This window comes from Bemisia tabaci, chromosome 6 (genome assembly GCF_918797505.1).
Source record: "Bemisia tabaci chromosome 6, PGI_BMITA_v3".
In the NCBI taxonomy this organism is placed as follows: domain Eukaryota; kingdom Metazoa; phylum Arthropoda; class Insecta; order Hemiptera; family Aleyrodidae; genus Bemisia; species Bemisia tabaci.
In genome coordinates this window covers 15,876,575-15,885,501 of record NC_092798.1, presented here as the reverse complement: position 1 = coordinate 15,885,501, position 8,927 = coordinate 15,876,575, and the positions used below count along the sequence as shown (strand labels likewise).

Genomic DNA, 8,927 nt, shown 5'->3' with positions numbered 1-8,927 from the left:
CATGGTGTCATTTCTTCTTCTTAAAAATTTTGAATTCAATATTCCATTTTAAGTCATTTAGTCGGTTGAGTCAAGTTCATCATTTTAGCTCTATTTGTAATCAACTTTTAGATGGTGGGCTATAATATTCAGCAGAAAGCTAAAGGAAGGCAAACTTGAGAAGAGAAATAATGGTAAATTGCAGTGAAACTTCTGGCCTAACCCTCGATTTGAAGGCATTTTCTGTGATCTTCCTTATCTCACATTTTTCGAATCAAACTGATGAGGCATTTTGAGGGCTGACGTTTGCAGTTCAATGTCCGTTAGAAATAAAAAGTAAACGGCTTCGAAAAGGCCTTATATAAAAGTTCTCACTGATCAGACTGAGGGAATTTTTTTATCTGAATGTGTTTAGTACATTCTGCAGGAGATAATATATACTCAGATGCTGTGATTAAACCTCAGACTTTTTCCTCAAGCGATATGAAGCGGATTAAAGTTGATCATAGGAAAAGCGAGAAAATAAGTCTTGGACAGCATTCGGTCTTCCTTTAGGTAGTAAAAAAAAAAAAAAATTCCAATGTAGCCCAATATATGTTTTCAATTGGATGATTACATGGAAAGACAGCAGATTTGGACAAAAGCTGCAAAATATCAAACAGTTATATCAATCAACCTATCACAGTAATCGATGTGTCCATGGTCAATAGACCTAATGATAGTTTTTTATACCATGTTTCATATTACCAAAAACCATTCGGATGGACATACGTTTATAGTTAATACATCAAAAAACGGAAGAAACCTTCCTACCTGGGGCTCGCGGATAGTCCGAATCGCAAATAATGGAGATCTTTCATTGGTGCCTTTTGTTCCATGAGTCGAATCGCGGATAATAGAGGTCCTCTGGTCCTACTGTATATCCTCTAAGCCATTGGCGCCCTTCTCTCACACGTCGACTCACGAATAATGGAGATCCTCTGGTCCTACCGTATACCCATAACTCCATTGGCGCCTTTCTTTCACACGTCGATTCGCGGATAATGGAGGTCCCAATGTATGCACTGCACTCCATTGGCGCCTTTCTTTCACACGTCGATTGGCGGATAACGGAGGTCCCAATGTATGTTCTGCACTCCATTGGCGCCTTTCTTTCACACGTCGATTCGCGGATAATGGAGGTCCCAATGTATGCACTGCACTCCATTGGCGCCTTTCTTTCACACGTCGATTCGCGGATAATGGAGGTCCCAATGTATGCACTGCACTCCATTGGCGCCTTTCTTTCACACGTCGATTCGCGGATAATGGAGGTCCTAAGGTATGCACTCTACTTCATTGGGGCCTTTCTTTCACATGTCGATTCGCGGATATTGGAGATCTTATTGTATGCAATCTACTCTAACGACGCATGCACCCTACTCCACTGGCGCCTTTCTTTCACACTTTGATCCGCGGATAACGAACGTCCTCTGGTCCTACGGTATACCCTCTTCTTTATCGGCGCCTTTCCTCCACATGTCGATTCGCGGATATTGGCGATCATATTGTAAGCAGTCTACTCTAATAGCGCCTTTCTCTCACAAGTCAATTCGTGGATAATGGAGGTCCCACTGTATACACCCTACTCCACTGGCGCCTGTCTTTCACACGTCGATTCGCGGATAATGGAGGTCCTAATATATGCATTCTACTCCATTGGCGCCTTTCCTCCAAATTTCGATTCGCGGATATTGAAGATTATATTGTAAGCAGTCTACTCCAATGGCGCCTTTCTTTCACAAGTCAATTCGTGGATAATGGAGGTCCCACTGTATGCACCCTACTCCACTGGCGCCTTTCTTTCACATGTCGATTCGCGGATAATGGAGGTCCTAATGTATGCATTCTACTCCATCGGCGCCTTTCCTCCACATGCCGATTCGCGGATATTGGAGATCATATTGTAAGCAGTCTTCTCTAATAGCGCCTTTCTTTCACAAGTCAATTCGTGGATAATGGAGGTCCCACTGTATGCACCCTACTCCACTGGCGCCTTTCTTTCACATGTCGATTCGCGGATAATGGAGGTCCTAATCCTAATGTATGCATTCTACTGCATCGGCGCCTTTCCTCCACATGTCGATTCGCGGATATTGGAGATCATATTGTAAGCAGTCTTCTCTAATAGCGCCTTTCTTTCACAAGAATTGGTCCCACTGTATGCACCCTACTCCACTGGCGCCTTTTTTTCACACTTTGATGCGCAGATAGTGAAGGTCCTCTGATCCTACTACATACAGGGTTATTCAAAAGTCACGCACCACTGGCCAAAACCATAGTTCTAATTAAGATATCGACTTGCAGTTTTTGACGTTTTTCCTCATATCGAAGGGAAAACTGTTTTAAGGTACTTACCAGTTTTTGATCCCCCGCCCCTGATCAGGGGCGGGGGGCGTCTAAAAATTTCAAATGGCCACCCCCCCATGGCCAGTGGTGCGTGAATTTTGAATAACCCTGTATCATGTATTCCATTGGCGCTTTTCTCCTGTCCGCGGATTATGGACGTCTCTCTGTATGCACCCTACTTCACAGGCGCCTTTCTCTCACACTTCGATCCGCGGATATTGAACGTCCTCCGGTCGTACTGTATCATTGGCGCCTTTCGACACTTTTTTACTCGCCGAACTTTACCCGATACGCCCACAAAGTATGGTATAACCGTTGTACAACAGGTAGCAGTCCCCCCTTCCGCTCGCCCGGGCCGGCAGGCGGTACCGGGGGGACCTGGCGCGTGAACCGGTAAACCGCCCCCTCCCCGCCCGCCCTGCGTCCCGACGCCGCCGCTCCGACGCCCGTCGAGACGAGTACCAGTCGAAGACTCAGCTTTCTTCCGAACGCAAGTCGCTCTCTCACCTGCTTTTTCGTCTCCGAAGACGACGTCGACTCTAAAACTACGTTCACGCCAATTTCTCCTCACGCGCACAGATCGCGCTTTCCTTCTCTCTCGAGGCAGTCCGCGAAACTCTTTTCTTATCACTGATAACGCGACGGCTTATCGGAGTCGTCCTGTGCTCGGGTTGTTTCCCGCGGGAATTGTGAAGTGTCCCCCGAAAATTTTTCTTCTCCCGGTGTTTTTTACAATTTTCTTCCTACTGGTGGTCAAAGTTCACGCGCCTGAGTTTCGCGCAAATATGGGAAGTGTTTTGACAAAGTTCTGATCAATTGTGCGTGTGTGTGTAGGTGTGGTGCTTTATCCTCGTCTTGCGTCGCTCATGAATAAAAAAGGTTTGTGACTTTTTTTAGCTTTTAGTGTGATTAGAGAAGCGATGAATTAGGGAAAAAGAAGGGTAGTTTATATTAGGGGTTGTTTGCATCTTGCAAAGTCTATTTTGCTGAGAATGTCTATAGCTTATAATTCCATAAATTTTTCTGCGGACTCAAAATCTTTCTCTGCTGGATTTAACGGAAATTTGTACCTCGGTTCTTTTTTAAGCAAAATTTTAAAGATCGTAAAATTTTGTATGACGCATAACGTGTCTCACTCCCTACTTTCCGTGTAATCTCTAAATTGAAAACATCTTTTGGGCTGCATCGCAAAGTTTCTTACTGTCTAAAGAAAGGCCGTAAGACTGCTGTCCCAGGCGTATTTTCCCGCCTTTTTTATGACCAACTCTAAACCACTCCAAATTGCTTGAGAAAGCAGTCTGATTGTGAGGTTCAGAAATAGCACCTGAGTAGTATCCTTTATAGAATTTTCGAAATACATTCAGATAAAAAAATATCCTACGTCTGATCAGTGAGAACTTTTAAATAGAACTTTTCATTCCTGACAATTATTGAACTGCAATCGTCAGCCCTCGATACGCCTTGTCAGTTTGATTCGAAAAATACAAGCTGTGGAAGATCACACAAAATGCCTTCAAATCAAAAGGTAGACCAAAAGCTTCACCGTAATTTAGGTACCATCATTTACCTGCACAACTTTGGTCTTCGATCCTCTGTCTTTACTCGTCCAAAGCTCACTAACCGATGGCAAGTTGTTTACTGTTGTCACTGATCTTTTGATGTTATCTCGTGTACTATCTTCCGTTGGCATGTTTCAATCGTATCGTTTTCTAAGATCAAATGTAGGGATTCGGGTTCGTCTGACCGTACATGATTTATCAGACACAAGTCATGCTCTTTAAATTTACAGCCATTTGTTCTATTGGATCTACGACTGATGGCTCTTGATGGTTTCTCTCTCAAATGAAGACCAAAATATGATGCTTTTTTCTGATCGGGGAGTGGAAAAAATACGTCTTTTAACTTTTGATTTGAGAGTGTAGAAGTGTTACCTTGTTTTTATCGCAGTTTTAGAATCCCGTAAGGGAAGCATAAAAAATAAACTATCGTTGAAACGACGGTTTGGCAACTTCGCATCTTGTGTTCACTTTCCTTCAAATTCAAGACCACAGCAGACGACGGGCTCGCGGAATCTTGACATGACTGCAACCCCAATTGCCATATTGCGCCAAAATCATTGACTTATCATGAAAATAAAGCCTTGTCACAATGTAACAACAAAGCGCAAAAGATCATTTTATATTTTCACTCTAGTACTATACATTTTTGCTTTTAAAGTATTACTTAGAGAGCATCAGACAAATAAATATAATATTCTTAACTTCCACTCAACTTAAAACAACATTATTCTTGACCAAATATTTGACAGAGCCACTGAGAAAAAACTATGGTTTATAAACCTATTGGAGGTAAATATGGAACACCTATAATAGTCGTAAATAAACTAATGATTCTCGGTCTGTGAACCATACTAAGGTCTCTGTACCTAATTAAGGTACAGAGACCATAACTAAGGTATATGTGCTATTATTATATGTAGAGGTACTACTATTAGTGGTGTTCCATATTTACCTCTAATAGGTTTATAAGCCATAGTTTTTTCTCAGTGTGTAAAAATATAAAAAATGAAGCCAATGAGAACCCATTTTTATCGCAGCATTTAAGTTAAATACAAGAATGAAGGTATCGTGTGTCTGGATTTTCGGACAGTTTCTTTAAAAATCACCAAACGTGTGTTACGTCGTTTCTGCAGTTCGAAAGGCATTTTCACTCAAAATTTGATCGAGACGCATCTCAAGATAACTTCAAAAGCAATTATGTTGCCAGTAAAAATTGCAAATCAAGAGACAAAATGAATTGCGAAATTGACTCGGAACATATTTTCGAGGTTATTCCGTAGTGTTTCTCGGTCTTTTTTGTGTACAAATACTTACCTTATGTACTTCAGCGTGATGTGACGTTCGGGCATTTTAAATACATGACTAGATAATTTAGAAATTACCAATAAACTGATTTAGTGACTGCGTCATTCGATATAATATCGAGCCCTTGGTAAAAATGTAAACAAACACAGAACCTTGTTTCTAATTCGCGCCCCTTGTCATATGGTGGTAAAATGCGTTCACATGTTTCTCACAATCGAAAGTTCTTGTGTTTAATGAGTCTTCAATCGATATAATGACCGGTCAATGACTAACTTTCAATAATGTAACACAATTAACTCATGAAGAATTCGTACATGAGGTTATGTTAGTTTATATTTTTTTTGGTTTGAACCAAGAGTTTGATATTATATCGAATTACGTGGTCACTAAATCAGTCTATTGGCCGATCAACACTATTGAACCATCCTCGAAAGTGCTGAAGATTTTCATTAAGTTACTTGGCGTGAACGCTACAATCGAGCAACCAAGGTTTCTCACCCTCTGGTCTTGTTCTCGTAACCGTTGGCAGTTCGGAAATACCGTCTTGTACAATCCGAGTCAATGTTATCACTGCAAGTATGCGCGCTTGCGGAGAAAGTTGGCGCGAAACAGTTTCTAAAGACGGACACAAAAATCAGATCGGCCATCAGGAAGAGCCCAGAACGCCACTGGTATGCAGGCCGCATCCACAAATTTTGAAAGGTATGCAAAAATAGCTATAAGACAAGAAAATTAATGCACTGTACTTCTACTTACGTCCACTGATGGATTTTGGCGGTGAACTTCGAACTTTTTCATAAGAATGGAGATGTTGCATGTGTGAGTAATTCGCGATTTGACTGTTGATTATATTGTAAAAGTTCGTGAGAAACACGATGGTGCCACTGGTTTTCTCTGAAATCATCTCCCAAGCTCAAAAAAAGCTCTCAAGTGAGGCCAAAATGGAAGGGATATCACGCACGCTATCCTGAGAGTCCACGTCCACCTTTACATCAAGACGAACTCTCCATGCAAAGATAGGGAGCAAATAAATTGACAGGGCTGCCTCTTTATTTGGAGACTCGAAAACTGAAAACACGGCAACCCTGCCAATGTATTTGCTCCTTATCTTTGCACGGAGAGTTTGTCTTGATGTAGAGGTGGACTCTCAGGATAGCGTGGGATATTCCCTGCATTTTGGCCTCGAGTTGAGAGCTTTTTCTGAGCTTGGGAGTTGATTTCAGAGAAAACCAGTGGCACCATCGTGTTTCTCGCGAACTTTTACATAAGAATCAACAGTCAAATCGCAAATTCCTTACACATGCAACATATCCATTTAAGGCGAGCCCTGTATCCCGTATAACCCAGTACCTCCCAGGATCCCCGTAAAAATGGAGTCGGGCCCTCTCGTCAACGCGGCGACGAATTGTTTCTTGTAGCTCGTGCTACTGGATAACACGATTCTCGATAGATCCTCAAGAAAGGGTGTCATGTATTCAAGGCGAGGGCATGTAGGAGAAGAAAACAAGTTTTTTGAATCGTATACCTTCACTAAAACCTTCTTTTTTTGCCGTTAGGGTGCCGAGGTACAAGCTGATGGGATGGTCTCCCTCCCTTTTATTCATAGCCGTGTTGAAGAATCGCGTTTCTCAGTAAAAAAAACGCGCGCGTTATGCTTTTATATATTTTTGGTGTTTATAGATTTTGATTATTATAGATCATCTTATTTAAATTATATTTCGGCAGATTATTCAAATTGATAAACAAAGATTTACACAAAGGTGATAAAGAGAAAATGTAAGGACCCTATTGGTGGAAATGGATGGTCGCAATGGACAAAGTAGGTAAGTAATAGACTAACCAACGGTAACCAACGAGAGACCCTATAGTTAATCCATTGTTTTCCCCTCTTACAATTGGACTACATTTTGCAATTTGGAATCATAAAGTCTAGCCCGGTTTAAAAACAACGTAAGTGCCATTAGTTTCCCTATGCACATAAGTGTTTTTCCGGAAGAGCCAGAATTTATAGTTCAAAATTGCAAAATGCAGTCCAATTAGTCTACAACAACCCCCGTTTCAATCGTTAGGATAGCTCCATTTTCCCTTTGTCATCTTTGTCTATCGCTTTGTCTATCACTTTCAATGATCAGTCCGGAGAAGCGATTCTTACTCGTCTTAGTTGTCTTACTTTTTCTCTCGCTATAATTTCTCAACAAAAACTAAATAATATTCTAAATTGAAATTTTGTGAATGTATACCTATACTTAAAAAAATCAGAGAAAGGCGGTTTGTTGTTCAGTCTTCCGTTGAAAAGAATACAATTTGAGAGGAACTTACGCAACTTGAAGTGTAGTTAGGCTGACTTTGGGTCAATCCATTCAATTTTGAATAAGCGGCTTTTTGACATAAAAAACAAAGCAACTTTTGCCAGTAAATCTGACAGCACTTTTGTTGATATTGCCCGTATCAGTTTGACGAACGTGTCAGAACAAAAATTGCCATTCCTGCTATTGGGGGCAGGGTTTCAGCCCAAAATCGTCCGAAAAAAAAAATAATTCGAGCCGTGCTTCGTCCGAACCGATACAAATAAGCGACAAAAAATGCGGTAAAGACCGCTATTTCAGAGCATCCGAAAGTGCTATCTGGATTTAATCCCCCATAAAGCGTAAAAAGGAGACTTTTTACCTGTTCCGCGTGTACTCGAGAAGCCGCCGTTAAGTCGAACAGTTATCAATCAAAAGAAACCATCTCCTCTGTAATATGGGCCATGTCATGCATGCATCCTTACGGGTCTCAGGGCTCAGGTATTATCGGAGATAGCTCCTTTCGATTTGAAGACGGCCAGTTTAAACTCTCTCTTCCGTATTCCTCTCGAAATTTCAGCTTCGTCGACCAGTTTTTCAGCGCGGCTTGTGCCCAACATACGGAAAAAAACTGCCCGTTACCACTCATTGTGCCGTTGATTGCATATTTGACCCGGCGTTGCCAACTTGGCCAATTTTTTCTTGAGACTCCGTCATCAACGGTCGTGTCGAGTTGCTGAAATGGCAGCCTTGCACGTGGCCCAGCAAAAGTCCTCCTGCGACTGCACGTTAAAAGCGAGCAATTAGTGTCCATATACTGCAGAAGACTTTGAACTGGTGAAAAACAGCAATTAGTTACTAAGGTGCGTTTAGTGGTGGTTTTTTCCTATTACGGCCGGCGTCGGATTTCTGAGATGTTTAGGCGAGCACTGAAAAAAAAATCTCGGTGTACTTACCAAGGAAATGGTAAAATTACCAAGAATTCAGGGTTCTATTTGATCCCACTTTTTTCTTGGTAAAATTATCATTTATGGAATTGGTAATTTTACCGAGAAATCTCGGTAAAATTATTGAACTTTCTCGGTAATTTTACTGGACCTTGGTAAAAACGCCAATATTTTTTATCGACTGTGGTAGAATTACTGTGATAAAATGACAAAGTTACCGGGAATTGATTACCAATAAAAGTGGTATTCTTACCTGAAAAAAAAACAGTAAAAATACCGGTTTTTTATCAGCCCGTCTTGGTAAAATTACCAATAATTGGTAAAAAAAAGTGAGGTGGTAAAGGTACCGACGGACCTTGGTAAAAATGCCGAGAATTTTTTTTTTCAGTGAGGATTTCTGTGAAGTTGATTTGAAATAATTATTAAAATAGCTGAGATAAATCTCTAGTTATTAGCGAAAAATG

General features: G+C 41.2%; 1 protein-coding gene across 2 annotated transcripts in view; it reads left to right on the top strand.

The window, feature by feature from the left end:
- Window positions 1-2,815: 2,815 nt before the first annotated feature.
- The window catches only part of LOC109036788 (uncharacterized), a 125,423-nt gene continuing 119,311 nt past the window's right edge, over window positions 2,816-8,927 (top strand). For both annotated transcript variants that reach the window (XM_019051162.2, XM_019051161.2), the window contains exon 1: window positions 2,816-3,246. The gene's annotated coding sequence lies outside the window, so the exon portion shown is untranslated. The remainder of the gene's footprint in view (window positions 3,247-8,927) is intronic.